The sequence below is a fragment of the Euprymna scolopes genome, chromosome 29 (assembly GCF_053919585.1).
Source record: "Euprymna scolopes isolate OS-2025 chromosome 29, ASM5391958v1, whole genome shotgun sequence".
Taxonomy (NCBI): Eukaryota; Metazoa; Mollusca; class Cephalopoda; order Sepiida; family Sepiolidae; genus Euprymna; species Euprymna scolopes.
The window spans coordinates 114,765,837-114,785,970 of NC_136510.1; the positions used below are offsets into that span (position 1 = coordinate 114,765,837).

The following is a 20,134-nucleotide window of genomic DNA, read 5'->3' on the forward strand; positions in this document are numbered from 1 at the left end:
TAATTTAAACAATAAAAGAATGTTCCTCCTCTCTTCTACATTTTCTGGGATACTTTTAAGTGGGCCACCCTGTATAATTTTTTAAATAATTTTGTTTTAACAAGTACACACAGGAGAAAATGATAAGAGAAAAAATTGGCAGTGAATATATTTATGTTGTGTAAGGAAAATCTGTAAAACACAATTTACAAACAAACAAAAACAATGTAACTGCCATTAACCAACTAGCCATGCATATGATAACTTACAGTGTTAGTATTGTCGACTGACCACAAAAGGCCATAAACAGGCTAGACACTAAAACGGGGAAAATGCTGACACTGTACAAAATAACATACCGAAACTAGTGTCTGTCTAGGCTGTATCTGCCCAGAGGAGCAGGACGTATGGTTCTCCCAGAGATTGACCTTCATCATCATGCAACTATCGTGAGCACCGGACAATATCTGATGAAGAGCTCCCAAAATCCAAATCTAAAAATTGTGCACGAACACCATGAAACAAGAGCCAGCAGAACTACATGTATCATGAAACTGGTCAAGCATTTTGGACAAGACTGTCTTACAAATAAGACAGAATCGGAAATTAAGTCTGTTACAGAAATAGCCCAAAAGAGTTGCCAAAATACACAAAGAACTTCCATTGAAAAAAAAAAACAAACTAATTCTAATAATTATAAGATCTCCATCATTCTAATAATTATGAGAGCAACTAGACTCATAGAAAAAAAAAATTAAAAATCTATCTTATGAATATACCGATGCTATAAAATTTGTAGAATTAATTATGCGAGTGCAATTTTAGAGAAAATAATTTTTTTTTTCAAAATCATGGAAGGACATTTTTGCAAAGTTCATGACTGAAGAAGAAATGAAACATTTTTTTATCTCCCATCTTGGAGCGGCAAATGTTGGCAAAGTGTCCTTTTTTGTTGCATGCACAATTTTCATTTTGTTGAGCAACCTTATCCTCGAGGATGTCCTTTGCCACGATATCCACACTATGTTGACTTTTTACTATTTCTAGCCTGAATTGCATGTTTACTGCTCTCTTCTACTGCTTGCAAGTCGCCTCCTCTGTCTATATTATGCATAGTGCTCTTGTTATAGTCAGATCATTACCTTCTTTGATTAAAGATTTCTGCAATGACTTTAGATAAATTCCGAATATGAAGATACTGACTACAAAGGTATCGGCCACTATTTAGTTGTATTCACACCGTTTGGCTATTTGACAAAACCTTTTCAAAAATGAGTGCCGATTCATCTGAATTTTGTCTGAATTGCAGCAGTTCATGTCTTGCCACACAAAAATTCGACCTAGGGTTCACATACTGTCTAAAGTATTTAATGTAGTTTTCGACTGTCCTTTCTTCTTCATACTGAAAGACGAATGTGTCACTTATTTCCTGTCCTTTGACACCAGCCTATAACAAAAAGATATCTAACCTTGATATTGTCGTTAACATTGTGCATTGGACCTTCAAAATGAAGCCTGACATGCCAACTAAATCTGTTCATTGATTTGGCGAGGTTTGCACTGGACTAATCTATTGTTTGTGATAGAACTTGGGATGAAGCTGCCACGCTAAATAATATCGATTTAGTATAAGTTAATTATCTTAACGTTTGTGTTTAGTGGCTATGCACGTGGTCGTCTTTTTTAAACTCATGTGGGAAAACAAATGTCACTGCTTATTCATTATTTCCAATTCGATTCAATTTGGTAAAAAACAAATTCTTGTAGCCCACTACTGACACCATGTCATGTTGAAGGTTAATCCGATAGGATGTTTGTGATAATGAATGGATAAGAATACAGACTTTATTTACAAAAGTCGCCATGACAGGAAAATTGTACAAGAGAAGTAACTTTTCCTAACTGCCAATTTGTCGAAGGACTTAACTAACACAACAAACGGTGCTTATGCACTTATGTTACCGAGCTATTTTTAAAAATATTATTTTCAAGTTAATTTGAAGTTTCACAATATCTTTTTTTATTAAATTATTAGGTGAATGTACAGAATAACAACAAAACATCCTCCCCTCCTCATGTTAAGAATGGCTTTCTAAATAATAACGTTATTGTTTCAGCACAGTACCATAAGTGCATAAGTACCAAAAGAACTTTAAAACATTTTAAAGTTTTTAATCCTTAAAAAAAAACAAGTAAAAATATCGTCTTCACGTTTTGAAAGCTGATAGAAACACAACTTTAGCATAATGTAGAAAATTACGTCTTGCAACTCGGATGAGAAGTCAAGAATAAAGTTATATGAAATATATTGTTGTTTGGTTTTCATTGGTAAGAGATGAACTTGAATAATGAGAACAGATGAAGGCACAATGGAGAAAGGTATGTTCTTTGCCTTTGCGCTGCACAGACTGAATGAACTGTTTTATTATATGTGAAACAACCACACATACACATACAACAAAAGAAGAACATTTTAACCACTAGATGTCACACTATCGTCATTAGAAATGTAAGAGATTGTTAAAAAAAATTATACCTGCATATAAAAAAGAAGTTCCTGGAAATCAAATTTATATTACAAAAACTTAATTAGAGGAACAAATATTAAAACAGTATTTCCAGTACTTTGAAACCTTCATAAACTAGACAAAAATGTATCAAGTATGTCGATAAATGAACCAATAAACTAATGATCGTGTACACCTGAGCTGATAGTGACCAACTCCGTAAAATGTGGCAAAGAAGACTAATAAATATTTAAAATTATGGCAAGACTGGAAAGGACTAGAAAAATACACCAGGAAAAATGTAAAAAAGACACCCCACAAAAAGCCAATATAAACAATACAGGGAGTAATGAAACTGAAAATAAAAAAAGGAAAGGAAGCAGTTACATATACAATTAATAAGACTGACTAAAGAAATAGGAAATGAAAACATGTAGATATAGCTATGAAAAGGGTAAGTGAACAAAGAAAGAGAATTTTGACTGACATTCTCACAAATAATATAGTCAGAACAAATTACATAAAAGCCAAGATTCCTGAAACAATAAATATAAACTATGTAGACAAAGATATGAAACAATGAATCATATAATATGCGAATAATGTAAACTAATCCAAAAAGCAATACAAAAACAGACATGAGTAAAGCAGTTCACTAGGAACTATGCAAACATCTGAACTTTGAACATGCAGACAAATATTACCGGAAAAATATGGAGACAATATTATAAAATGAAAAGCATAAAATTCCCTGAGACATGGAAATGCAAATAAAAAAAAAAAACTCCTTCAAGCCAGGAATCAGAGATGATATTAATCAAGAAGGAAAACCTATGCCAAATCCTTGATTTCACCACCTCGTAGATCGGATTAAAGAAGCCTAAAACTTAAACAAATACAGAGTTTGTCAAAGAACTAAAGGAGAATATAGATTTAAAAAATGTACTACCAATAATTATGGAATCACTAGGAACAATTACGATAAACTTGAAAAAAAAAAAAAAAAAAAACGACTAGGAGAAAGTGAAATAAAAGGGAGGATTGACACCATAAAATTCACAACACCGAACACCGTAATCTAAAAAAAAAAAAAATAAAATAAAAAAGAAGAAATTGCCAACATCTCTACGACATTCACGTTATTAGAATAACTTATTAACTTTGCCGTGTTCTCTTTGTTGCCAAATACTTTACATATCCTTCTCCATAATTCGTCTCTTATCGCAAGTGATTACTGAGACTTCAAAGATGTAAAAGAGAACATTTTCTTGTTCTCCAGTAGCGCTCAATATTACCTGTTTTTCGAACCAAATAAACATTTTACATTAAATAAAAACACTAAAAACTTACTCAGTTTGGCAGAAAAATAACTTATCTTGCCCTTGATAATATTTATTTGCTATATATTTGTTTTTTGACAACTTTTTCGTATCTTCGTGGATTAATACAAAGCCTGAAACTTATTATAAACTTAATGTTATTTAAATATTAGTTGTTTAGAGATAACACTGAAAAACTACATAATTTACGTAACTAAAATAAGAATTAGCACATTATTATTTTATCTAATAAATAACTCTAAAGCAAAAGGAAAAAGTTGAATGTCACGTAAAACTTTCAAAATGGCTACCGGAAAAGAAGTTTCGCAGTAAACTGAAAGGGGAGGGGCTAAAGTTTTATTTTAATTTAATATATTTCATTTACTATATAAAAAAAGGAAGGATTCTATTTTGTATTGAAGTGATATTAATGTAAAAATTGCGACGACGAGAACTATGTTGAATAAATGATTCTAGCTTTTAGAGCGGGACTTCTTCACCGGAAGTGTTGAAATTTTTTCTTCTTTTTTTTTTTTTTTTTTGGGTAATGTTTACGATTCGTGTTTCAACGTGTGTGTTTACATCTAGCGGAACCATTTCATTTAAATGCGGATTGTTCGAAGGTAAGTGTTTATGTATTTATCTACAATTGAATATTGATATGGTGTTATATAAAAAAAAAAAAAAAATGGAATACCAAGTATAGTAATCTATCGGAATTAGACCGCTCGCTCTTTTTATACCGAATAAAATACATTTAGGGCGATCCGAAAGTCGTACTAAAACAGTAACAATCATAGAGAAACAAGTAATAAATCAATATAAAACACATGTTGGACTTGAGCGAGAATCACCCCCTCCCCTATAATTTTAACCGGTATTCTGCAGTTGGTATTTTTTATGACCTTACCCAGTGTAGTATGAACACCCTCAACCTCCCCATGTTAAGAACGGCTTTTGGAATAAACACCCTAAACTCAAAAACTATACTACATACTAAAACATACTATAAAAATTTGGGGGGGGGGGTGCCATTCGCGTTCAGGTCCGCCCACATTTTACGTTCTGTTGTTACGCTTTAACAACATTAACGGAATGACCAAAGCAAAAGCACAGTGGTAAAACTGCAGTTTAGTGGCCTGAACATAATACAAAGAAAAACTGTATATAGTCGATAAATATTCTTTTTATGGTGTCTTTGTTAAATATTATTACACAAAGAACTATTTCGAATTAAAATCTATTTAGTATTACGCTTGTGATCTGAAGAACACACTTGAAATGTGTACACATACTGATGTAATCACTAGAAAAGACAAAAATTCAACTTGTGGTAATTTTTACTTATCGGAACTCGATGTGAAGGGGTGAAGCAATGAAATTCTGTGTGGCAGTCATTTGAGTTGTTCAAAGTTTGCAAATGCTTGATCGACTGACTTTATAGTGTCTGTTTGTTGTCCACTCATGTGGATTAGATGTGGCCACATTTACATCGAATCGAACCCTATAGTTGGTTGGTCTTTTTGTTTAATCCATTTGTTACTATTACAGGGATGCGTTGTTGTTGTTGTAAGCAATGAGGCAATTTGTTGCAATTCCTGCTTACCCAGAAAAGTCGTGAAGGTAAGAATCTCATTGTTTTTCCTTTCACATCAAGTTGCTTTTCCGCAGATCAGATAGAGCAGGTCACTCTTCTGTGAATTAAAATGCTGAAAATGAGGCCATAGCTTCTAGAGAAGTCAAAATGGAAAAATTTTCCGGTCATAATAAATTGATCAATGTGACTTTACTGGTCTTTAAGTTTATCAACCGATTCCCCAAAGGGATCATACAATCAAGAGGAAAAGTAGATTATTATGGGCTCTTAACAATTTTATTGGACATACAAAGGGCAGTAAATAGCCCCCCCCCCCCGACATATAAGACGCTGACCTGGATGTCTTGATCTATAATTCACTCATGAACACAAATATCGGCCAGAGAATTATGATGAGGTTAGACAGCTAGGACTTGGAAACAACTGACCCTCTCAGTCGAATGGATATAATACAGACAGTGAAATTTTGTGAAGAAAGCCTGACTAAATTTAGGAAGGTTTGGCTTGATAACTATTTGTTGAGTCTCAAAGGAAGGACCCTGAGCCTGGATGATGGTTTGTTTGTAAATAAAATTAAGCCAGGGTATATAGTTTTCATAAAAAGCCCACTGCCCTGAAAACCAGGCCTTTTTGGTCCCCAGAAGAAGTTCTTGAACTAATCCAAGGAAGTGACAATTTAGTGCGCATGGTGAAGGTGAGGAAAGGGAATAGAACTATAGACATACACTCTATCGAGCGTCTCTTTCCTCTGGAATTCTCTCAATTGGCTGGAGAACCTGAACTTGCAGATATGGAACCTTCAAGTCCTCAAGACTTTATTCAAAGCCAACAACAGGAAAAGAGCATCATAATTTGGAGCTGCCCTGTGTGTAAAAGACCTGAAGATATCAGACCTATGATAACCTGTGACCAATGTGACGACTGGTTTCACTTCAATTGAGTGGACTTAAGTGAAGCACCACCGGAAAATGAACAATGGTTCTGCTCTATTTGCACCCTTGAAGAATAGAATCTGGTAAACCCAGTTTGTCAATGGTTTAGACCAACTACCTGTTTCTGCTTAAATGTGAAAAAAAAAAAAAAATTATACCTAAAAGTATATTGGAAATGATCACACCTTATGTTGCTCTTAGAAAGGACTTTTTCTTTTTCCTTTCTTTTTGTTTAGTTTGATAATTTGGAGTGGTTGAACTTGTGGGGGAGGTGGGAAATAAAGGACTCCCCCCCCCCCATCTATGGATAATGGAAATGCCCAGATATTGACATGTTAAGTCACGTTGTTCGAATGGGAAGCTGTGTGGTTAAGAAGGGCTGTTTTACAATGTTTTTGTTAGCCTTTCTTTTTTCTGTCCTGGGCATCAGATGAAGAACGTGTTAATTTTTGTTACTCATTTGTTACTGTTACAAAATACTTGTAAGCAGCGACACCATTTTGTTATAAGCTAAAAATGTCTTTTCTCCACCCCCTCTTTGTTCATTGGTAAGAATTCCGACAGGTTTAATACTTCGAGCTGCTTAAACGTCCACCTCCACTCCCCCTTTGATCAGTTAAAAATCCGACACTTTGTAACAAAATGAAAAAAAAAAAAATGGACGACCCTGTTACCTGAAGGGAATTAGAGAGAAGCTTATTCCTTCTTCAGGAAAAATAAGGTCGATTGTAGAGGGTTTAGAAGAGGAACCTCTGTCCTTGAATGTGTTTTCTTCCTTTGAAAAGGATATAGAGGGATGGCTAGAAGAGCTAGAGGGCGTATCATGGAGTATGGAAGAACAACTTGCTGCTGAGGAGGAATCTGAATTATTTCAAGCTTCTTTTAGATTTAAGAGAGAAGTGCGATGCTGACTAGGGGTTTTATGAGGAGTCAGGGAAACACTTAAGAGGTCCCTATGGGAGATAGGAGGTCCCCCAACGTTGAAACAGCCTTCAACAGTCATAGTCAGGAAGCAACTAGTATCCCAGAACCAACCAGGTCCTTTCCCTTATATCCAACAGCACATTCTTCCTTTTTAGTAGAACCATTTAAAATCAAGTTGAAAGGGCCACATTTTAGTGGAAAAGATTTTGAAAGGAAGAATAGAAGTTTTAGGGACTTTTTCACCAAGTTTGAGAATTGTGCTGCATCGATACCATCTGCAAGTTATAGTTTTTTAGGTGTTCTTTTGAGGATAGAGCTCTTCAACTTATTGACCACCTACTGGTCTCTGAAGACAGCTATCCAGTGACTCTAAAATTGCTGAAGGACCAATACCTAGATGAGGAGGAGATACACAGAGAAATTATCCAAGGGATGTTACATTTTCACCTGGAAAATCCAAAAGATTTGGTGGGATTAAAGGATTTCATGGTGAAAACACAGGCAGATGTATAGGAACTTTGACCCTCATGTAACTGTGATTTTGTATGATGACATGTCGGCAGGTGCAATAATAATTTCACAGGTGTTGTTTGCAAAATTACCATCTAACATAGAGTGAACTAATCAGGATTTCTGGAAAGACCTACCCAACTTTGTCAGTGATCCTGTTAAAGACACTGGGAATTATCAAACAGTTTTTAATTATAAGGAAATCCAAACAAAACTCTGTGACTAAGCTAAGGATACTTCCAAGACTTAAGAAAGAAAATGAAGATGAATCGCATTCCTCACTGAAGTCTTTCAATGCCAAGGTGGAATCAAAATTACACAAATGTGAATTTTGTAAGAAGGGTGAGCATTTTTCTGAAGATTTCCCTACTATACTTCCCATGAAGCCTGGATTACCAGGTTCAAGGAACTCTGGCTGTGTTTTAGATGCCTCAAAAAATCGCATAGGGATATATGTGCACTCTGAGAACAGCTAGAAATAGTAGCTGTAGCAACTACGATGTTAAAGGCCATGTGACCAGCCAAGAGAAACAAAGTGCATGTAGACACCTGCTTACACACTAATGATTACTGTTACAGCTTCATGTTTCCAGTAATGAGCATAGTAGTAGGAAAGGAGTATAATCAAGGTGAAATAAATTACCTCCTGAACATCGGAAGTCAAATGACCTACTTAGATACCTTGGTCCTAGAAAGACTGAATTGCCTTTCTACAGAAAAGAAAAGTATGTTATAAGTGAAAACCTTTTTAGGCTTGGAAACAGAGTCTTTTAAAGAAATTTTTATGGAATTAAATCTTATTCCTGGGAAATTCCACACTCTCCAAATTCTTTCCAGTGAATCAAATCTTTCATACAGGTTACAAGAGCTTCCACAGATACTTAAAAATCTGAAAAGACATCAGGTGGCAACCGAGTACAATTCTAGAGATAGTTTTATTAAGATTGAGGGGTTATTGGGAATTGACGCCATTCAATTTCTAGAACCATTTCAAATATGCCCCTGCATGTATGGAGCCATTTTTTCCACTCCAAAGAGACTTATACCTTTTGGTAACAGCTGTTGTTTCATGTATGAAAATCAGCTGAAAACAAGAAATAAAAAGGGGTGCAAAAATTAATTATACATCCTTGTAGGTGAAAACATCTCCTCTTTAAGAGTACAAAATCAATTTTGTATTGAATCCAGAACAGAGAGATTCCTTGAAAGCTTGGTTTGAGGAAGGAAACATCTAGAAAGGACTAGAAAGAATGTTCAGTATGAAATCACTGGGATTACCCACAATGGAGGAATTCTCCACCGTCAATGAGGAAAAAGTAAAGAAGTTCAGGGACACTATGTCTTACAGAAATGGCCGATACCATGTAGAACTGCGATGGTATGAAAACAAGGTGGAGTCTGTGCCTTCTAACCACAATGCCGCTCTTAGAATACTAGGAAGAGTAGTTAAGGATCTGGAGAAGAAAAGTCTCTATGATCAATACTTGGATGTCTTTAGACAACAGGGAAATGAAGGAATTATAGAGGAAATAACAGTAACTCCAGAAAACTTAAGATTACATATGTATTCTTCATAGACCTATACTCAAACTTGCTGACCAGACGACCACGAAGGTGAGACTCAACCTTATGGAAGACATGTTGGAGCTGTTGATGAGACTTTTTCTTTTTTTGTTTTTCTTTTTTTTCTATGGGAATGTGTAGTAATTTTTACTTACCAGAACTCGATACGAAGGGGTGAAGCGATGAAATTCTGTGTGGCAGTCATTCAAGCAAGAAGTTTGCAAATGCTTAATCAACAGACTTTTTTGTGTCTGTTGTCCACTCAGGTGGATTGGATGTGGCAACATTTAGATAGAATCGACTAGTAGGTTATAAAAACACTCCTGTAGTCAAGATGTTGTTTGGTCTTTTTGTTTAGTCCATTTGTACCTTTCTTTGTTACTATTACAAGAACGAGTTGTCATTGTAAGCAATGAGGCAATTTGTTGCAACTCCTGTTTACCCAGAAAAGTAGTGAAGGAGTCACCATTGTTTTTTCCTTTCATGTCAAGTTCAGGTTTAATACTTCAAATTGCTTAAAAGTCTGCTTCCCCTTTGGTCAGTTAAAAATCCAACAAATGGCGTCTTTAACAAATGGAAGGATGCTTGTTAATATAGAGTCGACGGATCTATTTTTTAAATATGTGGTTTAAATAAAAAACAATAGTACTTACTGAATTTTCATGTCGAAAATAGTAATATGTCCACAAAATACGAAACTTCATTGAATAGAAAACTATTAAAAGTAATTTTTACAGAAAATTGGGGGAAATTGCATTTTCCCTAGATGTGAACACCTTGAAGATTGTGACTACAGGGAGAAAATATTTTGGATATAAATTTACAAAAACAGAACTGAAATGACCGTTTCTGTTGTTTTAAATAATTTATTATTTATGAAAATAAATTTTATTTAATTTAAATAACTTGTTTTTGCTGTTTGAATGTTTTTTTTGCTAAACTGACTGATCTTCCATTTCGCCACTTTAATGGCTGACGTGCTGTTTTCGACCATAGCGATAGACTTTTTTTTTACTAAAAACATAATAGCAGTTATTCTACTCGATGAATTTTCGTCATTTTTGGATATATCACTATTTTCGACATGACAATTAAGTTAGTAGCATATTTTTTTTAAAAAAATCGATCTGTCAACTCTATCTTAAACGCCAATTGAAGTTAACGATTATTTCATGTACACTTTGGAAACATGTTTTTTCTTTAAAAGTGTAAGACTAAAAAGGTTTTACTCGAAATGGTTCCTTATTTACTAATATTTAACCAAAACAAGATAGAACAATGTTTATCACATGTACACACTAGACTACGGTTTTACCAGCATAGCTTGGTAAAAGTCACACAGGTCATTGTGCCACATCATTTTGTGCCACAAAATTGATGTTGTTCCATTATGGAGGCCTTCTCGAGATGTGATGCTGTCAATAAGAGGATACTTTGGCACTATGTGCACTAGAGCTCCATAAACGTTTGCTTGACTGGCAGCTGACGTCAACCGCCAGAATATGCTGAGCACTGATCAAGTTGATCAGCCAATGTAAAGGCAGTAACAAACGTGATTAAAAATCAAAGCACTCGACTTTTAATAATTGGAAGAAAAAAATAGATTTTAATCATGCACAAATTTAATCAGTTCAATCTTAACTCTAACAAAAAAAATAATGTTTCTATTTAAAAAAACAAAAAATGTTTCTGCATGAAACTTACGGTAGGGCTTATTATATTTTATTGTTTTTCCTTTTTTCTTTCGCTCTTTATATTTAGTAAAGCATAAATGTTATTTTTTGTTTCCTAGCATCATTTTAAAATTAAATTGGTGATCAGCATATTCCAGCAGTTTACATCAGCTGCCGGTTGAGCCCAAATCAACATCACAGAAACCGAGTGCAGTTTAAAAGCATCAATCAGAGTTAAGAAACTGAATCCATTACATGTTTCGTTTCTGTAACAGTGTTATGTTTTGTTCAACTGTTGTTTCAGTATTCTTAGTTTGTTTTTTTAAAGTGAATAAAACTAATTCTAAGCTTTGTATTGCATAATTGCTTGTCTCTTTTTTTGTTATTTGTAGTCGGATAACGAGAATTTTAAAACACTCTCAACATCGCTTATTTATTTTGTTAAAATCTCTTAATTGCTTTTACATAAAACTATATGATAATTGCATAAAACCACGCTCATCTCCAATCAGGCGATTGTTTTTTAAAGGGCTTAGGATTAGAAATTATAGGAAAACGAGTATATTGTACTGTAGTTCAAAGAATCAGAGGTGGGGGATAAAAACGAATGTGCAAGAAAGAAATTTTGCCAATGACAACATACATTACTCTTCTAGTTACCTAGGTAAGCTTTTATAAAATGGAAATATGTGTACATATGCAAGTTAATGACATACGTTGTTCACCAATGAACGACCTACAAAATTATGCTTGTCTTTTCTACATTTTCTGCTAAAAATGATATACAGGCTAAGCAAACACGAGGTCGTTTGTGAAATGATTTCTATTACACCCCCTTCTGATGTCACATAAGTGGCAGGGAGATAGTGATCGCCTTTGATGTGGACTTCTACGTAGAATTGGACGTGTCACTTCCTCATTCTCATTTTCCTCATCACTACCGTCATCGATGTAAGCTGAAGTAGTTTTTACTGTGGTCTCATCTTGCATCAAAACAGTTTTAATGATAGCTGTCATTATTCAGGGTGCTAGGTTTAGGCCAAAAGCTAAGTGTGTCAAACAGTATCTTTTCCCTTGATTATCATTGTCTGAAATGGCCACAGTGACTCATGGACCTGTATCTGTAGGTTTTACGATTTCCAAAATTTCGTTCTAATAGTGTAGAAGCACCAAATTGTCTTATTGTTTTATTTATTCAAAGGATGCATTTAAAATTGTGTAAAAGAGTTTAATTTCCTAAACATTAGAAAAGGAGAACATGAATAACTATCGGATTATACATTCTTGTTTTTATTGTAACAATTTTATTTTTATTGTAACAATTTTATTTTTATTGTAACAATTTTATTTTTATTGTAATAATTTTATTTTTATTGTAACAATTTTATTTTTATTGTAATAATTACAATTTTATTTTTCTAATTTATTAGATATTTTCAAAATGTTTTAATTACTGAATTCTTTACTATTTCATAATTTTTTTTAAAAATGCATTTTTAATGTCTATATAATTTCGAAATAAACAGTAACACATCAAATTTCCTTCATATTATTTGGATTCATTGGACTTGATTGGACTTCTGTTCTCATTTTGACTGATGAATCCAAGCAATACAAATAACACATCCTCCTCATCTCCAAAATTCAGAAACATCAAATTTCCTTATGTAAAATGATTAAAAAGAGTGACAGATTTTATTCTATGGAAGATGTAATGCATTTCGACACAATTAATAGACCTTTACTTAAGTGTAATGTCCAATACTTCACATATTTCAGTTTATTTTATCAGTTAAAATTGGAGTAAACTAAATTTAAATTTGAACAAAAATATTGTGATGTTTTTAAATACAAAAGCAGTTTTAGTCGAATTTAAAAATACTCATTTTGTAAATGTTACTTATTTACCACCTCTACTTGAACGCAAATTAGATACCAGATTGATTTTATGAAGGGTAAAAATAATTTCTCCTATTTCTGGGTGAGGACTGAATCGATACTATATGCTTGACTCTAGGATATTCTTTGAAGTTGATATGATTCAAAGGATGTAGATACAGTTTTATTTTTCTATGTGATGCCTCTGTTTAGTCTCAAGAGACAATGGAGACCCCCCCCCCTGTAAGAGTAGCTGTGCATGTAATTATGAGGCAAGGATTGTGCAGTCCTCAACCACACTTTTCCTGAATCGGCACTGCTTGAGTCCAGTGGCAAGGAGAAGTGCTAGACGACTGGAAACAATGCCAAGATAAGTGGAAAGTACCTGGAATTCCCAAATGGTCACCCATTTTAATACTGACGAGACTCAATATTGCTTAACTTTGGTTATCTAACAGGAACTGGTATGTCAACGTGAATTATGCTGTATATGATATTTATCTATACTTTTACTTGATTCAAGGGAAATAATTCATATTACAATTTAAGATGTGACATTTTTCAAAATACTTGTAGGATCTTCAAGCAATTATTTTCTTGCACTCTGAAAATATAACATTGTATAGACAATGTGTCATTTGACATAAAAGTTAATTTCTAAAACTTTAAATTTGTAATAATGTAAATTTTGTTTAAAAAAAAGGTGTTTCATCAATGGTTTTATTTATGTCATAATCTTTTTAACAACTACTGCCTCTCATTTCATCAATGGTTTTATATTATATATAAAATACTATTTTGTTGTTTAGTATCATTTGTAGAAATTATAGATTAATTTTATTTAAATATAAATGCATAGTTTAATATCTTAATTCAAAACTTATTGCAGGGAGTGTGTTACAATGAACTTCATGAAAATTGTTGATATTTTGTTTAAACTATTTATTGCAAAATCGTTTTCTAACAGCACATTTTTGCAAAATCGTTTTCTAACAGCACATTTTTGCAATCATTTTATGATAATGTTCGCCTAATTTATTTTTTAATTCAATTGCAATTTCATTTACAGGAACATGAAAAAATGGAGGAAAAAGAAAGTATCCTATGTATATATGCGAAAGAAAATTGAAAATTCTATTGTGAAGGTTTTCCCAGAATGGTACATTGGGAAAACATCTGCAGATAGTCCGTTAAAGTAATCAACATTATATCAGTTGTGATAGGAGCAACTGGCTTACTGAAAAAAAATCTGAAGAAATACTGGGAAACAATCTCTGGAAGACCAAGCTGGCATAAAATACAGATGTTTGCCATAAAGGGAACAATGTCTCAAAAAGAACTCTTGAATATAAATTCAAACCGTAATGAAATCAAGTGATAGCCCTTTAATCTCTTAAAAATAACAAAAATAAAATAATCTTTAAAAATTAAGAAAAGAGAGAGAAACCTATTATTAAACCTTTAGGCTGTGGAACATCTTGTGAATTGTAATGCTCATCATTTTCAAAAAATAAAAAAGTAAACATGGAAACTTTTACAAGAGAGACACTTTATTTATGTGAAGCATGTGGTTCACCATTTTTAACAGAAGCAAATTTGCACACACACATGCGGATTCACATCGAAAATAAAACGTATTCTTGTGACGTTTGTAGTTTGACATTCCAAAGCAAATACCATTTAAAAATCCACAAACAAATGCATAATGGAGAAAAATATTCGTGTGAACTGTGTAGTTCCACGTTCACGAGAAAATCACATTTAAATACGCATCTTCGAATCCATACAGGCGAGAAACCTTACATTTGTGACGTATGCACTTCATGCTTCTCGCAGGGGTCGACGTTAAAAGTGCACATGAGGTCACACACAGGTGAAAAACCATATTCTTGTAATGTTTGCGACTCGTCATTTGCAACACATTCTGACTTAAAAGTGCATGTACGAATACACACAGGCGAGAAACCTTATTCTTGTAAAATATGCAACACATCATTTACAAGAGAATCGCACTTAAAAGAACATTTACAAACACATTCAGGTGAGAAACCTTATTCGTGTAATGCGTGTGCCTCATCGTTTACTAGAAAATCCTCATTAAATAAACATATGAGAACAAAACATTGGTGAAAAAAATCTTATTCGTCTCGTAATTTCTCATTCAAATTAGAGCAAATAAGAGAGCAGGGAAGTTTCTAGAGGAACTTAACCAGGAGTATTAAGACATGAATGCCTCACTTCAATGGCTCAAGAGTGGGGAGACTACTATTTGGTCAGGAAAGATTCATTGTAGCCGGTTAAGATCAGAGCTTGCTCACAAATTGATTTAAAAAAAATGGCTGGACTACAAATAAATAAATGGCCAGTGCAGGTTCTACCACTCAGCGATTGAGAGTCCGAGCCACCTTATTGGCAGATGACCTTTACACTGTCCACGTCAACAAATGCACGTCACTCATTGTTTACAAGAAAATCCTCATTGAATAAACACATGAGAACATTGGTGAAAAAATCTTATTTCATGTGATGTCTCGTTCAAATTAGGTTCTACGCATGATCTTAAATTGCACTCTGGAGTGAGGTTCCAATTTATCTTTAAGGAGAGTGGAGTTACTTTTTAGTTACTACTATTAACAGCTTCATCTTTCATGGAAATCGCCTGAGACAAGGCATGAAACCACTTGATGTAAGGAGCTAACTAGAATGAAAGATGATTATCAAAAAGAAAGAAAATTCCTATCGGCTTTAGTCATGTAAAGATTAAGGCTTTAGGTAGGAGGAAAACAATGAGCAGAAAGGGAATTCCATAACTTTACAGTTCTTGGAAAGAAGCTACTGGAATAAGAAGCTGTATTAAAATAAGGCATTTAAACAATGATAGAGATCACCTCACCAACGATTTAAACGAGCTGGGACAAAAAAAAAAACAAGCAGGGAGTCGATCAGACAATTCTGAAGAACACATGCGATAATGGTATTTATAAAGGAGACTGAGGCTAGCAACATGTCTGTGAGAGATAGGTTGCAGTGGAGAAAGAAAGGAGCTTCACCTAAAAGAACACATACGGGTGAGAAGTCTTATTGTTGTAATGCATGTGCTGCTTCATTTACAAGGAAATCCTCATTAAATAAACACATGAGAACAAAACATTGGTGAAAAAGTCTTATTGGTCTCATGTAATTTCTCATTCAAATTAGGTTCTGAATATGACCTTAAAATGCACTCAGGTGTGAGGTTCTAATTCATGAACTAAGGAGTGTGGAGTGGTTCTTTAGTTACTATTACTGGCCTGAAGTATGCGTATCTGTCGGAAATTCTCAATTTCTTCAAACATCCTTTGTGAAGTATGCGTATCTGTCAGTCGGAAATTCTCAATTTCTTCAAACATCCTTTGTGAAGTATGCGTATCTGTCAGTCGGAAATTCTCAATTTCCTCAAACATCCTTTGTTCTACCTCAACTAACATCCATCTATCCCAGTTCTATCTATCCTTTTTCGGCTTATTTCCTAATCCTATCAAGTCTTCATCAATCGTTCTGTATGTGACATAAAATTGCATTCATTGGAGAGTGTTGAGTCACTTAACTACTACTCATTCCAGTTAAATTTCGCAGGTGCTATTTATAAGCCACATAGACAGTATCGTTTACAGATTATTTACTAAATACATATAAAATTTAAGTATAAATCAGTTATATATGAAACATTTTTAGCAAAAATTGATCCCATGTTGACTGTAAAATCCAACAACCAACCAATTAGTGAAGTCAAAATTTAATTTAAACACCGAAAAGCGACCTCATTATTATGATGTGGATTAACATGTCACGTGGCCATTATGCTTGAATTGCGTTCATCAAGTTCAAACCTCTCTCAGATCTCCACACCGTCCAAAAAGAACAAATAAAAATAAAAATCTGAGTTGGCATTTTTTGTTTTTGAACAAAAGCATTTATTACCATTACTCTTCCATCTCGACAAAACTTAAAAAGTCTCTCACTGTTACATGTCCATCTAACCTGGCATGCATTTCTCTTTCTTCTGACCACATAGTTAGCAACTGCTAGTCCATTCTTGCCTTCACTTTACCTATCTATCTCCTTCAGTGTCAACTTTTTCTTCCCTTCGACACCAATTTTGTTTTTTGCCAATCACGCGGTGTCCTTTTTTCTTTTTTCGCGCTACCTCACACTCACTTCCTAATTTGCATATGCATTCAAATGCTGCTCCTGCTGCTAATACAACCACTTGCCATCCATCCTTCGGCTGCGTCTGATACCCTCCCATGTGCTCCTATGCCCTCTGTTACACATATCTTGACATAAATTTAATTCCAGTAAATCATATGAATCTTTATTTTAAGATAAATACACTAAAAATTAACCTAATTCTTTTTAGGTGTGTTGATCAGTGCTTTCAAATAATATTCATTTAAGTAGATACGTGAGTAAACATTGGAAATTAAATTTATTAATGGAAAATATCTGGTACATGAATTTAAATATGATTATTTTAAAACATATAAAGCTATATTAGAACCATCGGACCAGACATTGTCATATGGAATAAGCATGAAAAGATTGCATTCAGTATCGAGTTAATCGTCCTAATTGACATTTTTTTTTAGCTATATCGATTGTAGTTGGAGTAAATTGTCTAATTTAAGAAAAGCAAAAAAAACAAAAAAAAACAAGATACAATCCCTAGAAGACCAGTGTGTTGTGAAGCACAAGTAAGAGTCTTAGAAATAACAATATCAATGAAAAGAGCCTTCAAATGTAAATATAGTGAAATAAAGTATTAGACTCAAGAGTGTCTTTGATCTCCGAGACCTAACTGAATAAAAATGAGAAGAATACAGACAATATGCCGTAAAACAAAAACAACCAAATAATTGTACGTCCAGAATCTTTAAAAGAGAACTTGTGTGGAGATTTTAAGTAGTAAGTGATTGTCATTCTCATTTCTATACAAATGAAACAAAAAATAAATAATAAAAATAAAGAAACTTTTGTTGTGTGTTTATTATGTATATTATTCCATCAACCTCACATATGAAAATTGACTTTTTCCTTTTGAAAAGAATTAGTAGTGACATGTGTTGAATTACTCTAAGTGTTGAAAAATGTTACGATTTTTTCAACTGACAAATTGGTTTTTGTGCGTTTAGTGTCAGGAACCAAAAGTTGGAAACTAGATCATTTTCTAACGGATGGGACATATGAAACACATCATACACAGTGGACATCAGCCAGTGAACCTAAGTAAACAGGTACTTTTGAAGAATACAAAAAATTCAAAGTTACTTTTCAGTTTGTCATATGGCCAATTCCCTACTAATTTTCCTTTACATTATACAAAAACTTTTTTATAAAATAATTTCTGAAATATTTCGAATATTATTTTTAAATATTTTTATATAACTAAGAAAAACTTTGTTATATTGTGACACCCTACACTGATGATTCTCAAAAGGATGAGACACTAGTGTCTGTAGGTATTTAATAATTATCATAGTAATTATATATATATATATATATATATATATATATATATATATATATATATACCATACTTTGGGGTAATTGCGTCAAGTCCGGGGTAATTGTGCCAAGAAGCTAAAAGTGCTCTTTTATCAACCACACATATAAAGAGCACTTTTTTAGTTGCTGCAATTACCCGGATTTGGTGCAATTACCTCAAAGTATGGTATATATATATAAGGCATTTTGTGTGTGTACGTCTGTAAGTTTATTCCTTATGGACTTTAAAAAGGCTGGGACTATTTTTTAATTTTACATAAATATACTTTATGTATCTGGGAGTGTTCTTAGATTGATTTTGTATTGGAATGATTCATATAAGTATCGAAAGTCCATAACATCCGACTAAAAAATGAACAGTACAATTTTGGCCAAAGTTAACACCATTGTACAGCCCAACATCACAAATGCATTTAAGAAGTTTTATCACTACACAAGCAGAAAGGCCCAACATATAAAATAAACAGTACGTTTTTTGGTAAGACATTGGTGCATTCAAAATTAATTATTCTGCTTAGAGCACAACTGAACTATGATACTTGACTATTGCATTCTCAACTTTAATTCAAGCCATTATATAAAAATAAGGTACTCATGCAGATATTGATCCAGACGTAACTCAGCATTCGTTTGGCTTTCCCCAGAACATGACGCCAACAGCCAGGTTAAGCTGAGCGTCGCTGATGAAAGCATAAGAAGAAAAGAAAAAACAACCTACCGTAGTTGTTAAGTTTCATTAACTGTAAAAAAAAAAAAATGCTATAACAAGCAAATAGTTTTTTGTTTTTTTTAAAGCTTTTCTTTAAGGATTTTTTGTCAAGGAAATAATATCAAGGAATTTTTCAAGAAAAGATTCAAAAGAATTTTTTTATATGATTTTTTTTATTGAAGAAAAAGTGGAAAACCCGTTATTTCTTCATGTAACCTTTTTTTTTTTTTTTCAAGGAAACAAGGAACAATTTTTTGTTTGTTAAATAAATAATGTTATGATTTTTTGTTTCCAAGAAAAAGGTTTTTTGTCAAATAAAAACAAAAGTGGATGAGTTATTTTTTATTTTTATTTGGGGGGGGGTAACTATGGAATCATAACAGATGCCAGGAAAATTCCCTCAGGAGAATGTTTTTTCCTCAGATTTCTGTAAGGCAGCAGACGATGGCAAGGTGGACGCAGAAGAGATAGCAGACATGCAAGGAAGCTCATCATCAATCGGGTAGCTTTTGGCAATGTAGCTAATATGGAGACAAACAGAACACTACCAAATGTTTGCCTCCACATAAACTCACAAAGATAAAAGTTTTCGGCTGGTCTCGCATTCTAGTTTGTTGCGTTGTTTGGCTTCCTTCCACATTTTCTCCACATGATTTGTCGTAGCCGTTGTTTCAGGATCTATGAAGTGAAGCCTGTGATTCACTGTTAAATGACGATACTCCTCTCCCCCCCACTTTGCCTATATGACTTCCAACAGTCTGATATGACCATAGTTGCTGGCAGAATATATTGTTTTGTTAATGGAAGGAGGATTTCTGCATTTTAGTTTGGTTCACTAAGAAACCCTCCTTTCCTGTGGGGTCATATTCACCGAAGACCCAGACCAGTGTGAGTATTCTGCCAACGTTACGCTTGCATTGGTTGAAAAGAGCCTCATCTACCTTCACCGTATGGCTTGAACCCCCTATTTGCCAGGGATTCCTAAGAAAATAATCCCGG

At 33.6% G+C, this 20,134-nt stretch overlaps 1 long non-coding RNA gene across 1 annotated transcript; it reads left to right on the forward strand.

The window, feature by feature from the left end:
- The first annotated feature begins 373 nt into the window (after positions 1 to 373).
- LOC145252841 (uncharacterized) lies at positions 374 to 17,891 on the forward strand. The gene is made up of 2 exons (XR_013863687.1): positions 374 to 4,428; positions 13,952 to 17,891. It is a non-coding gene; the product is annotated as an uncharacterized LOC145252841 (long non-coding RNA).
- The last annotated feature ends 2,243 nt before the right edge of the window (positions 17,892 to 20,134 follow it).